Consider the following 14,387-nt stretch of genomic DNA (forward strand, 5'->3'; position numbering starts at 1 on the left):
ACCTTCACATTCCCCCAAAACAAAGCATGTTTGTGTCACCCATGCAACAGTACCACATATGGGAAAAAGTGTGTCCTGTACCACAATGTTTTACCACACAGACTGTGTCATCCGTACAATGTCAGCCCATCCCTAGGTACACATGTTCATGCATACCCAAAGAGCACACTCTCAATGACACTCATGGCAGACATTTTATAGTACCCTTCATTGTATGTACTTCCAACCAGATTGTCTGGGCCTATGATCTTCACGAATCAAGTCAATGAAGATGGCCATGAGGGGGTATGCTAAAAATGCACAAGTTGCTTGGCTGTGAGTAGCTCACAATGTTTTGCAGTGATATGAAGTAGCTCACATATCTGAAAATGTAGGTGACTATGCCATCCATGATTTCACTGTGTGGATGTGTGAGTGTAGGAAGTGAAAAGGGATGAAGGTAGTCAACAGGTCACTCCAAATGAATGCATTTAGATATTTGTCTTGATCAGCATGTAGTCAACGGGTCACTACATAAATGTGCATTTAGATATTTGTTTTGATCAGCATTTGAAGATGCACATGTGGTGTGTTAACTTATGAGTCAAGCTCGGGATAGTGTAGAAAAATTGTGTGACATCACTTTAGACAAACAAAAAGTCACAAACCCAATCTTTTTACTTTTCTTTCTTGTATCCATAAAGGTCAACACCCATCAGAAGCAGGACATCTGGAAGGCGATCACCAGGAAGGTGTGGACCATAGTGCAGCATTCACTGCAGGAAGTGGTGGGAGGACCTAGGACGCTGGAGCCGAAATATAGCTGAAGTCCAGCTTGGTGAGGCCTCCTAACATGGGAAGCATGTGCGCCACACACTGATCCCCCTTAATGGCCTGCATTCTTGCGGTGTCCTATCCGGTGCTTAGTGGGCAATTGAAAGCTGAACAGCAATAGGGTAAGTTGTAGTGTGAGTTGAACATATTAACAAACTATTTTTAGCTACAGCAACTACATGTGACACCTACATGAAGGTTAACACATGTACAACGCAGAAGAGTTTTTGAAGATCTAAGTTTGGCACAAGTTGTATGATTAAGTGTTTAGTACATGTATTTGTAGAAAAGTATCCCACCTGCTTTGTGTTTACTACTAATGGACTGGCTTCAGCACACACATGGCTGCCTAAACAACAGTTTCTTATGAGGCTTTGTTTGGATGTAAGTGTGACAGTTGTACTTAACAGCCTACTAGTTCTTAATGTGTCAGGTGTGATGGTCCTTTCCTATTGTGAATGATCCTGGCTTAGCCCTAATACAGGTGACATAGCATACAATGCAATCATGATACAGTGGATGGTTGTTCCAGAAGTCACCTTGGTAAGTTGGTTTCATACGCACACTATAGTGAGCAAGTGAGCCAGACTTTCATATGCCATCGGATTCAATAGCTAGATTTTAGGTTATACACATATCAAAAATGTGCTGAGACTCATAAATATATGTTCATTTCTATTACAAGTGACAGTTTTGCATGATGTCTTACTCCTTCACAAGTGTGGATATCAGCCTGCCTGGGTTCTCATAAAAATCTGTGATAGGCATACACATTGCAGAACAATGTAGACAGAAATGCATGCACATTAGTGACACGGTAACATATAAACAAAGCCATTGAGCATTGTCCTTTCTTGTGTCCAGAAGCTGAATCCATGATAGAGTCAAAGAGAAAACGTACAAGGCCCTTTGGTAATGGAATGTTCCATCAAATGTATGTAAATAAATAATAAATACATATCTTTATTTGCGTGATTGCGAAAATCCTTTGCAACAGTAAAAACAACATCTGATTTCGCCACATCGAAAGACCATGATCAAGATTAAAGTTAAAACCTTTACATCAGTAAAACAGTAATAGTCAATTCTTCCGAGTTGAAAGCCTTGGTTATCTACCGGGATTTGCAGTTCGTCTTTGTCGAAACGACGTTATGCCGTTGTTAAAAGGATTAATTGAGATCAAAGGGTTAAAGACTGCAGGGCTACAGAAAATCAAGATTGATGGCAATGTGTGAAGCCCGCAATTTACAGGTTTTCCTCCTGAGCAGCACATTCAGGGACCGCAGGATGCTAAATCGAGCTCCCAAAGGCCAGAGTGGGCAAAGTGAAAAATCAGCATCGGATGAGGTGACTCTCTTGGGTGCTGGAACAATTCAGGCTGTCGCTTAGATGCTTGTTTTGAGAGCCCAATTGGACAGCTAAGTACTGATGCTTCATATTTTTTTCCGCTATGCCCATAAATTGAACAAGATGGCAGGCTAGCTGGACATCCCCGCCTTCAAAGCATGATTTCACTTCCTGCCTGCATGTTCTTATCCCCTTGATCTTTAGGGAAGGTTTTAATAGTAGTCTGCATTCCTTGTTTAGGCTCCTGCATGTGCACAGTAATTGTAGCACATCCTCTTTTGATTCTCCACATAATCAACAGTTGCTTGTTATCTGTGGTCGTTTCCATAGAGGCATATGAAGCAATGATGGTAAAATTCCCAGCCGCAGATGAAGATATTTTTCCTTTGTCGCTTTCATAAAACTTGCACCTAGGTAAGATTGAGGGGAAGCTCTGGAGTAGCTCTGTGGCACAAACCATCCGTGTGCCCTATTTTTTGATGCAGCTTTGTCCTCCGCTAGGGACATCATTTTTACCCAGCACTTTCCCAGAGATCTCAAAGGGCCAGACAAACTATTGAGTCCTGCAAATAGGTCATGGCCACAGTGCCTTTTTTTAACTTGAGCTCCTACCAAAGAAACGCATTCAGAGTCCCAGATTCCGCTACATTGATTTTGTGCCAGGATTTGGCAAAGTCAACTTTGCGTGCAATTTGTTCCTTCTGCGGGCCAAATTCTGATCTTATTTGTGCTAGTGAAGTATATTTAGGTAGACTTAATATTTTTCTTATCGCCCTAGCTACCGTGCTATCCAGTGTGCCGGTGTCTCTTCCTCTTAGGCGCTCGCTCCTATAGGTGATTGCGTGTATGAGCTTCGCTTGAGTCATCTGTAGCAAAGGCGTGAGACTTCGGCCAGCTATTTTGAGTTTAATATTTTTGAATGCTACCGCCATTCCTATACCTCTCCTTGTTATGACTTCTTTTTGTTCCAAAAAATTTACATTTACTGTCCATTATAACGCCCAGGTATTTGTACTCTTCAACAGTTTCCAGCGGGAGTCCTCCCGGTTGCCAGCGATGTCTGTGTGCACTCTTTTCCTGGCTTAGCCCCATCACTTTCGATTTATCTAGATTAACACATAATTTGTTGTTAACAGAAAAATTGTGCTTAGTATACATTAAGTGCGGCTGATCAGTACGAGATCATCGGTGTTAAGTAAATTTGAAAGGGTAAGCCCACCCATTTTTGGGGCGTGGGAGTTGCATTTGTCCAGTTCAATCGAGAGGTCTGACATCAAAAGATTAGACAAAGTCGGGGCCAGAACGCAGCCTTGTTTCATCCCCTTCATCATTAGTAACTTTCTGGATAAATGGTCGCCAGCTCCCAACTTTATTTGTACCCACTTGTCGGTATGTAGGAGAATCAACTGAGTCAGGAGATCTGGTGGGACTTTTTCTTTTGAATAGTTGAACCCATAGTTTATTCCTGTCAATGTTATCAAAGGCGGATGCATAAGCAATGAAGCAAACAAATAGTGGCCGGTTGGCATTTTTGATCGCATCTATCAGCAGGGATAAGGCAAGTATATTTGTTGTATTTCCAGTGAGTTTTTAAAATCTCTTTTGGTTGAGGGGGACTATTGCCATTTCAGTCGCCCAATCTATAAGTCTTCCAGTACAAGACCAGCATAGTATTTGGCGTCATTATCGATTAAGGCGACAAGCCTATAATTTTTTGCTTCATTCTTGCAATAAATTGGGGATATGTTGACCCCTTCCAAGAGTCTGGTACTCTTTCCACCTCAATAATCTGTTTGAAAAGAGGTAGTGATGCTGCCGCCCAATAATCTGGGACTTGCTTGTACAAGATCGGGGGGATACCGTTGGGGCCCAGTGCCCCCTCTGATCTAATTTCTCTATCCTGTTAGTGAACCATTTGATCGTGAATATAAAGTGAGCATTTTCCAGCGGTTTGTCCAAACAAAATAGGTAGCTCCTGGCTCTTTGCTCTCTGTGCGTAGTGTCAGCTAATTCTGTATTAAAATGGTGCCAGTGAAAATTGCCCAGGCTTCTACCATCAAATGTAAGTTAATTCCAGGTGCACTTGGGTTCTGTAGGCTATTCATGGTGCACCAGAATCTTGTGCTGTTGTTTGCTTTTGTATCGTATAGAAGTTAGGCCCACAATCTATCTTCTACTTCCCTTTTTGTTTGCCAGATGAGTTTCTGCTTCCTGATTTTTAGCTTCCTTGGTTCCTTTTGGGTGCCGTCATCTGAGGCTATTTGACAGCCTTAGACGCGTCTTTTGCATAGTTGAAAGTTGATTACATTGCGTGCTTTGAGACGCAAGAGGGATCCTCAGTTGAAGATTTTTCCCTGTTGTTAAATGAGACTCTTCTCTTTTTTTCAAATGTATGTAGTGATTTCCCATTTTGGAAACACAGAATCAGGCTCAAGACGTATTAGTGAAAAGTAGAAATCTATAAATATGTAATATGCTGTATATTGTATAGTTACCGTTGTCTCTTGCAGGTGATCATGATATATTTATCAGTGTATGTACTATTTACTGAGATGTTGTAGCAATTTCCACCTAAAGTGCAAGCGACCATATTTTGTGACAGCTGTTTTTACACAATTAAAAGTTTTATCACTCATGTGAAAATGTTTATGATATATTATGAGACGTACTACCAATGTATCAAGACCTATGTATTTACTTCTGCTGTGGAAGTAAAAGGACAACCCAGCCTACAGAGTGTTACAAATAAATCTTCTACAGCATAGGTATCAACATGCGTTTAGACATTGATAAGCTATGTCAGTACAGAAATAATATAGTCATTTAGACATTTGACAAATACTTAAATAACTTGGAATAAGTGCTAGCCTTGGGAAAGAACCACACAAAGCAAACAGGCTTTCAGTGCATACAAATGTTGGTACAACATTGCAGTTTTTGTTGACACATTTATACCTGTATACCCTTTTTGTGGCTGCAAAACATGCAGAATGTTTGGGCTTGTAAATCACTGTTCAAAGATTTTTTAGGTTGATATCCGTATGCTGAGCTAAGTTCCTTATTCTATGCAACAAAGGCCAAACATTCAGAAGTATTAGATGATTTCTGTACAAATGTAATGGATAGGTGACAGACAAGATCACCCATGATATAGGAGCTATCATGTATTATGACCAATTGGTATTGATAATGTCTAAACAAAGTTGAAAAGCCTGAAGCTGCTGTATTGTGAACTATTGTTAAATGTATTGTAATCTAAGTTAGAGGAAAAGTATTGTAATCGTGTGGGCTTGCAGCACTGATTTTGCCACCCACCAGAGCAGCTTGTAAAGTGTGTCTCAGGCCTTCCATTGCAGAGCCTGTGTGCAGTCTGGTACTGCCATGTAAACTTGGCAATTGCACCCACTTGCCAGTTCCTAAACCTTCCCTTTTCTACATGTTAGCCACCCCTAAGGTAGGTCCAAGGGCAGGGTGCATTGTATGTAAAAGGTAGGACATGCCCTGATGTGTGTGGCATGTCCTGATAGTGAATTACAGCCATTTTCATTTTTTCAACTATTGCAAGGATACCTGTCTCCATAGGCCAGAATGGGCAGTTTAATTATAACACCTTATAATGCTAACTGAACCAGGGAACATGGTAGTAATTTGAGTTTAGTATGCCTGAACTTAGAATGATAAAATACATCTTTTAGTGAAGATGATTTAACATTCTGTGTTGGAAAATACCAGTTTTAGAAAGTAGGTATTTTCTTACCTAACCATCCAGCCTGCCTCAGCTTGTGTATTTGTGAGTGACAGGGTCTGGGGGATTCCAGGAGACAGGGTGAGTCAGCACAGGGCTGAACAGACCTATCTGCATGTAAAGTGGTGGGAGGAGTCAGCACCTGCGTCTGACTAGGGCTGTGCCTGCCTTCCACAATGCTGGCTCCACCTCCTGTTGTGCGTCTGATGTCCCTGGCCCACGCTGTCAAAGGAAAGAAGGAGTCCTGTAAACAATGTGCTCCAGGACTGCACAGAACAGGTTTGGACTAGGTACAGGCCCCTCTGCCTTCAGAGGACAAATGATTTAGTACTATAGATATGGGGACCCAGATCCCAAGACTTTAGATCACTTCTGGGAATCAAGACAAACCTTTGCTGAGGAGAAGAACCAGGACGCTGAAGGAGGAGACTACCCCTGTGCTGTGTGTTTGGGGGATGGCCTGCAGTGGTTGCTTCATTGCCAAAGAAAGGAGAAGAGGACTGAGGGTGCTTTTCATCAACTTGCAGAAGATCTCCAAGGGCTTGAACTTGAGCTTGCCTCCTGCCTGAAGTCTCAGGGATACAAGACTTCACCAACCAGCTCTGCCCTGAATTCCCTTGCTGGGAATTGAAGAGTCTGCTGTTGTGCTGGACCTTCTGAGAGACTGCGTGTCACTGGGAGCTGGAAGCGCGACTCAACGACGAGAAACGTGTCGCCGCCGCAGCAGTTGCCGTCGCATCGCCAAGGAAGCGTGCCGCCGCTGTCGCTATCGCATCGCTAAAGCGCAGCGCACCCCCGGAGAAGCGTGCCGCTGCTGCAGAGGTCGCCATCACATCACCGGAGAAGAGCGTTGCAGGGCCTGTCACGGCTCAAAAGATAATGAGTCGCCGCACGGCCGCCGGGCAGGCACACATCGCCTCAACGTTGTCGCATCGTGAGCAAGACGCCATTTTGTCGCATCGCACCAGAGAAGAGTATCGCATTGAGGCGCCATCTTGTCGCATCATACCGGAGAGCAGTAAGAAACCGACGCATCACCTCCCCACACAGTAAGGAAGCGAGCTCAACAAACCTGCGCACCAGTAAGGAACCGACGCATCCACTCCCCTGAGTATAAGGAACCAACGCATCACCTTCCCTGCGACCTTTTTGTTTGCTTTGTGTTACGCATCCAACGTACTTTGAGAGTAAAGTGTCGCAATTACAACTTGAGAGAACTGAGCTATTTTCTACTATTTTAGAGTCTATTTTTGAGAACATTATTGTGGATTTTTGTCATTTGGTCTTGTGATAAGTCCATATAAAAATACTTATTTTTATAATACAACCTGGGAGGTGTCCATCTGTAGTTTTGTCATTATATTACTGTATGTGTTCACAAATGCTTTACACACTGCCTCTGAAATAAGCCTTCCTGATGGTGCCTGTTAGACCTGACATCCTTGGCGTGGGTTTTTCCCCTATCTTTTGCCTCTGCTACCTGGATTTTTGATGCTGTGATGGATTTCGTTTTTGCTGGTTTAGATGCTTTGGACACTCTGCCACTGCTAACCAGTGCCAGAGTGTAAGTGCTCCCTGTGTAAAATATCATATTGATTGGATATACCTGATTGGCATATCTGTATCACCATGAAGTCCCTAGTAAAGTGCACTGTGTGTGCCAGGGCTGGTGATGACAGATGCTACTAGTGGGTCTGCAGCGCTGATTGCGCCACCCACCTGTGTAGCCCTAAAATGGTGTCTCAGGCCTGCCACCGCAGGCCTGCCTGCAGTCCCCGGACTGCCATGTCCTCCTGGCCAGTGTCCACACTGACCAGGCCTAACCCTTACCTTTTTATACACGTCAGTCATCCCTATGGAAGGCCCGAGGTACCCCCCTGGGCAGGGTGCAGTGTATGTAAGAGGTAGAGCATGTACTAGTGCAGGTACCATGCTCTGGTAGTGAACCGCGGCCATTTTGCGTGTTCACTGCTGCGAGGTTATCTTGCTCCATAGGCTAACATGGGGAGGCTGGTGCCGATGGCTATCCGCCTATCTTCTCATAGGAACAAGATAAGACATGAGTGTTTGATATCCCTGAGCTCAGCATTTAATAACACATATTTTAGGAGAGGTTGTTTTTAAATCCTGAGTTGGAGAATAGTACTTTTTAGAGAGTAGCTGTTCTCTTGTCTGACCCTTCTGTGTGCCTGGGCATGCTTGTGGATTGACTGTCTGGCTTGAGAGTGACAGGGGCTGGGGATCCCCCAGGAGGTTGGCTGAGTCAGCCCGTTGCTGAATGGCGACATTTGCAAGTAGAGTGGAGGGAGGAGATAGCACCTGGGAGTGAATAGGGCTGTGCCTGCCTGCCCCACTGCTGGCTCCACCTCCTGCTGGGCGGCTGACGACTCTGCCCCTCACTCTGAAAAGAAAGCAGAAGCCAGGAAAACAAAGTGCTCCAGCAGCACCCAGAACTGGATCAGACCGTGCTCAGGACTCACCTGCACAAAGACTTCAAAGACTTTTAGGGGTATAAGTACAAGACCCCTGACAACAGATTTTTAGATTCTACCATCAAGAGGAACCTCTGCTGAAAGACGGACCGCTGAAGATCTAAAGGAAGATTGCCTTGCTGTGTGCTCTAAGGGCTGACCTGTTCTGCTGTACAACTGAAGCTGAGGAGGAGAAGGGGTCTTGCTGTGTGCTGACTCTACCCACTTGACCAAACAAGACTTTGCTGTGTGCTGTGTCTTAAACCGAATCTCCAAGGGCCTGAGAAGAGCTGGCCTCCTGTTTCGCAACCCAGGGATAGAAAGGTTGCCCCGAACCCAAGACTCTGCTGTGTCCCCCCTGCGCTGCTGTGTGCTGCAGGGGCCGTGGACTGTTCTACCAAGCTTCTCAACATCTGCCGGTGAAGTGGGCTGGCTGCTCTCTGCCTTGCTGGAGAGTACCGCGCTGATCCGGGCCTGACACCGGTTGCCGCATCAAGAAGACCGACGTGCTCATCGGCACGTGCCTTGCCACGACCCGGAGGCCTGGAGCAGACCGAGAGTCGTACTTCCCTGCTCTACGAAGCCGCGCTGTGAGTAGCTGACTCCGGTGACGTCGACATCGTCACGGAGGGCTCGTCGAGGGAGTTGTGGAAACCTTGCTCCGAACAGCCAGAGGAGCGCTTTGTACAACGAGTGCAGTGACACCGACGGAGCAACGTAGCTGCCTAAACAACAAGAGCCTACGAACTGATTCATTCTCAGTGAGTATTGAATCACGCAAGAGACTAGAGACTATCGTCTTACGATCCCGACCAACCAAGAAAGCGAATATGGTGTAAACCTGTGATACTTGATTTCAACTGCGGAAACTAGATAAAGATATATTATTTTTGATATAACTCACCTGTGTGGTCTAAGTTTGTGGTGTGCGGAGGGGGGATCATTGTGGTGTCTACGTGCAAATTCCTTACACATTGCCTTGGGGATAAGCCTGTCTGCTCGAGCCAAGCTACCTAGAGGGTGAGCAGGGGTTATCTACCGTGTGTGTCCCTGTACCCTGACTAGAAGCAAGGGTCCCTATTTGGTCTAAGGTGTATACCTCTGCCAACTAGAGACCCCCAGATCTAACAGTGCCAATCTACCAAGGGGGTGAGCATGGGTTATTTTAGGAGTGTAGCCCCTTACCCTGACTAGAGGCAAGGGTCCGTATTTGGTCAAAAGTACCTACCTCTGCCAACTAGAGACCTCCAAATCTAACTGCAGATGAACTCATTCGAGATCAGTTGATAGTTCACTGCCATAGCAAGAAGGCGCAAGAACGACTTTGGGCCCACTTCAAAGGATGCCATCTCTATTGCCAAAGTGGTTGAGGAGTCCAAGTGGTGCGTGCTCGCCATGAGCAAGAAATACTGTGCTATGGATGAGGTAGCTGCTGTTGGAAAAAAATATATTGCAACAAAGTTCACAACTGACAAGTCTAATCCAAGGATCGTGAGAGGTGCAAAGTCAAAGGGCTGCTTTAGGTGTGGCAGTTCATTCCATGCAAGTGATTCAAAGTGGTGTTTTGCAACAAAACAAGAATGCAGGCAGTGTGGACGCAGGGGACACTATGAACGGATCTGCAAAGCTACAGACAGGTCAAGAGTTGCATTCGCCGAGGTCTCTAGCACAGACGGTGACGGAGAAGAACATGTGTTAATGGTCCTTCCCAGCAGTGGTGCTGAAGTGAAAAGGCGGGGACCAGAGGTTGTTATCGGAATCCAAGGAAAACAAGTAGGACTGATGGTGGACTGTGGTTCTCTATACACCATTGTACCAAAGTAGATGTGGAAAAAAGAGTGGCCACAAGTTACTCTCCTGCCTAGGGACATCAACCCAAGAGGGTACCAGGGCGAGTCTATTGGTGTGCTTGAATTCTTCCCTGCTCCCATATTTTTTAAAACAAGACAAGTGGTGTTGAAGGTTTATGTTGCAGAGGATGGGGCCCCCATTCTGGTTTGGGGGCATCAATTCGACCTTCACATTGTTATCGATCCCCATGCTGAAGGTCAAGTCTTATACCTAGCAGACGCATCCACTGAAGAATTTTTGAGAGAGATGGATGACGTTTTTGGAAGGGGGCTAGGCGAGTTGAAGGGGTATACCCATAAGATCATCTTAAAGGAAGGTACCATCCCTATCAAGCATAAGTTGAAGAGGGCCCCGGGCTTGTGAGGGATAATGTCAAAAAACTGTGGAATGACGTCCTTAAAGATGGGGTCGTAGAACCGGTTGAGGCGAGTGAATGGGTCTCTCCAGTGGTCATCACCAAGAAGAGCGATGGCTAGCTCAGGTTCTGTGTGGACCTTCACAGTTTGAACCAGCATATTGTTACTGACACCTTTCTCCTTCCCAACATTAATTAGCTGTTACTTTTGCTCAAGGGTGGCAAGTACTTTAAAAAACTTGATTTGAAAAGTGCTTGTCACCAAATACATTTTCATGATGAATCCAAAGACCTCACAATGTTTATCACCATGGAGGGCACTTTCAGATTTAAAAGGCTGCCCTTTGGGCTGATTTCCGCTGCTAGTGTTTTTCAGCGAGTCATGTCTGAGGTGTTGAGAGGTATTGAACATGTAAAGTTTTTTCAGGACGACAATCTTGTGTTCGGGGAATCTGTTCAGTCACACAACAAAGTTTTGTGGGGAGTCCTGGGCAGATTAAGGGAGGCTGGTCTTATCCTTAGGAAAGAAAAGTGCAAGTTTCTAGTGGAGGAGATCGAATCCCTTGGCCATACTATCTCAGGGCAGGGTGTTCCCCCCAAAGTTGACCTTATTGAAGCAATCCACAATACCACTGTTCCCCATGACAAGGACTAATTACGGTCATTCATGGGCTTAATAGAATATTATGCAAAGTTTGTCAACTGTTTTGCCACTAAAACTGAGACCCTTAGATTGTTGTTAGGAAAGGGGTGTACCTTTGCCTGGGGTGATGCTCAACAGTGTGCTTTTGACCTCATCAGGAAGGACATTTGTGAAACTGGGGTTCTTGCACCCTTTGACACCCACTGGTTCACTTTCCTTACTGTCGACACCAGTGCATGTACACTGGGAGCTGTCTTGTCTCAAGTCCATACCGGGTGTGAGAGAACAGTGGCGTTTGCCTCCTGCTCCCTGTCCAAATGCAATAGCAACTATTTGGTCATCGAGCGTGAAGCGTTAGCATCTGCTTGGTCTGTCGAACATTTCAGGACCTTCTTGTGGGGACTTGATTTTTGCATTCACACCAACCACAAGCCCATGGTAAAAGTGTTAAGTCCAGGTGGAGCCGGTAAAGATTCAGCTAGATTAGCCAGACTTGCCTCTCGGCTCCAGGAATACAGGTACTGGGTGACTCACATTCCGGGCTGGAAAAATGCTCAACCTGACAGCTTGTCTCGAATGTCCCTGAAGTGTAAGGGTGGTCAGAGTAAAAGTCCCAGTGGGGGACAGGATGGAGATGTAGCCACCTTCTGTGATGTGGAGGAGTGTGTCAATGGAGCATTTATGGCCAATGAGTGGCACAAGTGTATGGACTCCACTCTCAAGGATGTTGAACCCATGTTAGTCTCAGGTGGCAGAAGAGAAAGCACTGTGACCCCCTCTGTAAGGCCGTTCATTAAGATATTGGAAGAATTGAGCGTTAGTGAGTCCGAAGTTTTAATGAGGAATGGCAAATGTGTCCCTCCTTGCGGTTTAAGGCCCAAGATTATTGGGCTTGCCCATGAAGGACATCTTGGACAAACCATGACCAAGAAACTTGTGCATGAAAATTTCAGGTGGCCTTGCATGGATGAGCAGATTACTAATTGTATAGTCAAATGTGAAGTGTGCTTGGAGAGTGAGAAAATGCTCAAAACCGGTGATTTGGCCTCTTGTGAGCACATTGAAGATCCTGGGCTGCCATGAAGTACAGTTTGCTTAGACTTCATGGGGCCCATGCATGGTGTGGAGGAGAGGTTGAGTAACGCTTGGTTATGGTTGATGTCCACTCCAAATGGCTGGTTGTACGTTTTATGGCTGATGTTATGTTTTGCAAAACCATAGAACAGCTCAAGGTTGTCTTTCAAGAGGAGAGTGTTCCACGGATCCTCATCACGGATAATGGAACTCAACTTGTTTCCCACAAAATGAGGGATTTTCTTTCCAAGTGTGGTATCACCCATTACCGCACTGCCCTTTACAACCCACAAGCCAATGGCATGTCAGAACGTACCAATCTCTTGGCTAAGGGTACTATCTCCATGACCATTCAGAGTGGGAAGAGTGTCAGAGAAATGGTTGAGGAGATGGTTTGGGTGCATCGCACCACTGCGCATAGTGTGACTGGTATTTCACCTTTTGAGAAAATGCGTGGTAGGAAGCCTGGCACCAAACTCTTACCCACATTGCTTATTTCTCCTAAATCAACAGTTACTAAGAGTCTAAGTGACAGTCTCAACGCAAAGGGTGTATGCGCTGGTGACTGGGTAAAAATGAAACACGGAAGACCCGGCAAGGGGCTGTCCAAGTTCATGGGGCCATGTAGAGTGAAGCAACCGTTCAACAACTATGTCTTGCTTGACAATTGTAACAAGTGGAACAAGTGCAAAGGTGGTGACAGAGTAGCCAAAGCTACTTGCCCACTTTGCAGAAATTCTGGTGTCAGTGCAAGTGGATTCTGGCTTATGAGTGATGTTGATCTAGGGGCCAACAATTCTGCAGGGAGTTGTGATGATAGCTCTGGTGTTGCTCCCAGTTCGATTCCCTGTAGTTCTTTCCCTTCTTTGGAGCCTGAGTCATCCCGCCCTTGCTGGTCATGTAGACTGCCTTGCTATTTGGCCGATTACATACTTACCTGATTGATTTCCACTTACTCATTATTTGCATATCTACCTCATGTATTGCTTTTCGTTCCTTGCATCCACTGTTTTGTACCTTTGTTTTTCTTTTGGGTTGAACGGAGAGGGGTGTGTTGTAACTGGTATTGCTATTTCCCTGGGTTTGGCTGCGTCCAGCCCCACGTTCATCATTTAGAATGTTCATGTTCAATGGTTCCGCGAGCGACAGTTTGTTTTACAGTTGGTGTCGTAAGTTGGAGTCTGGCTGGCGATGGTGACTGACGCTCCGTTAGTGCCGTGAAGAGCTTCTGCAAATAAAGTCTCTTCTGTATCTAGTGTTTGGTGTCGGTGTCATTACTACACATTCCCAAGTAGTATCAAACCCACCAGGAAGTGTTACACCTTCATCCTTGTCCAACACCGAGTCCCATCTACACCCTCTCTGGTGTTTCACCCTCATTTGCCGCTCTTGCGATCCTAAAAAATGTGTGGTCTCCTTTGCCCCAGACGCCTCACCCCCTGGCCCTGTCCCGCAAGCTGCACTCAGTGAGGGGCTTCTATACGCAATTGCAGTAGGGCAGACTGCCATGCTGAATGCCATTATGGGGCTTAACTCTCATATGCAGCAAATATCAGCTTGCCTGGCAGACATTCACAGTGGTATGTATGCCCTACAGTGGTCGTTTCTGGCTCTGGCCTCCTCTCTGACTGCAGCCTTGCAACCTGTCCAACCTCCTGCCCCACCTCCCATCCCTTCCCCATCCTCATGCCCAGCCCTGTCTAAAGCACATGCAAACATTCAAGTGAAGCCACTTCAACAGCCCAAGCAGCACACACACAAGAAAAAAAAGAAACAAAGGCACACTGACAAACATGCATGCACCGTACCCACCACCAGGGACATACTCATCAACCCCTCCACTGACACACCCACTGACAGCATACCCACCACCACAGACACACTCACTACCCCCTCCTCTAACACACCCACTGGCAGTGCACCCACCACCACAGACACATCCCTCACCAGCACATTGACAGGTACCACAGCAAACACTACACACACATGCACCACCCCCTCTACATACACCACACCCATACCCTGCACCTCCACAAGTCACACATTCACACATACACATTAGAAAGCACACCTCAGAAAAACCAAATG

At 45.8% G+C, this 14,387-nt stretch overlaps 1 protein-coding gene across 1 annotated transcript in view; it reads left to right on the forward strand.

The window, feature by feature from the left end:
- LOC146816609 (cysteine-rich venom protein-like) overlaps positions 1–14,387 on the forward strand; it is a 559,639-nt gene that overhangs the window by 180,696 nt on the left and 364,556 nt on the right. The window contains exon 2 of the mRNA XM_085610485.1: positions 684–935. The gene's annotated coding sequence lies outside the window, so the exon portion shown is untranslated. The remainder of the gene's footprint in view (positions 1–683; positions 936–14,387) is intronic.

This window comes from Triturus cristatus, chromosome 6 (assembly GCF_964204655.1).
Source record: "Triturus cristatus chromosome 6, aTriCri1.1, whole genome shotgun sequence".
Classification (NCBI taxonomy): domain Eukaryota; kingdom Metazoa; phylum Chordata; class Amphibia; order Caudata; family Salamandridae; genus Triturus; species Triturus cristatus.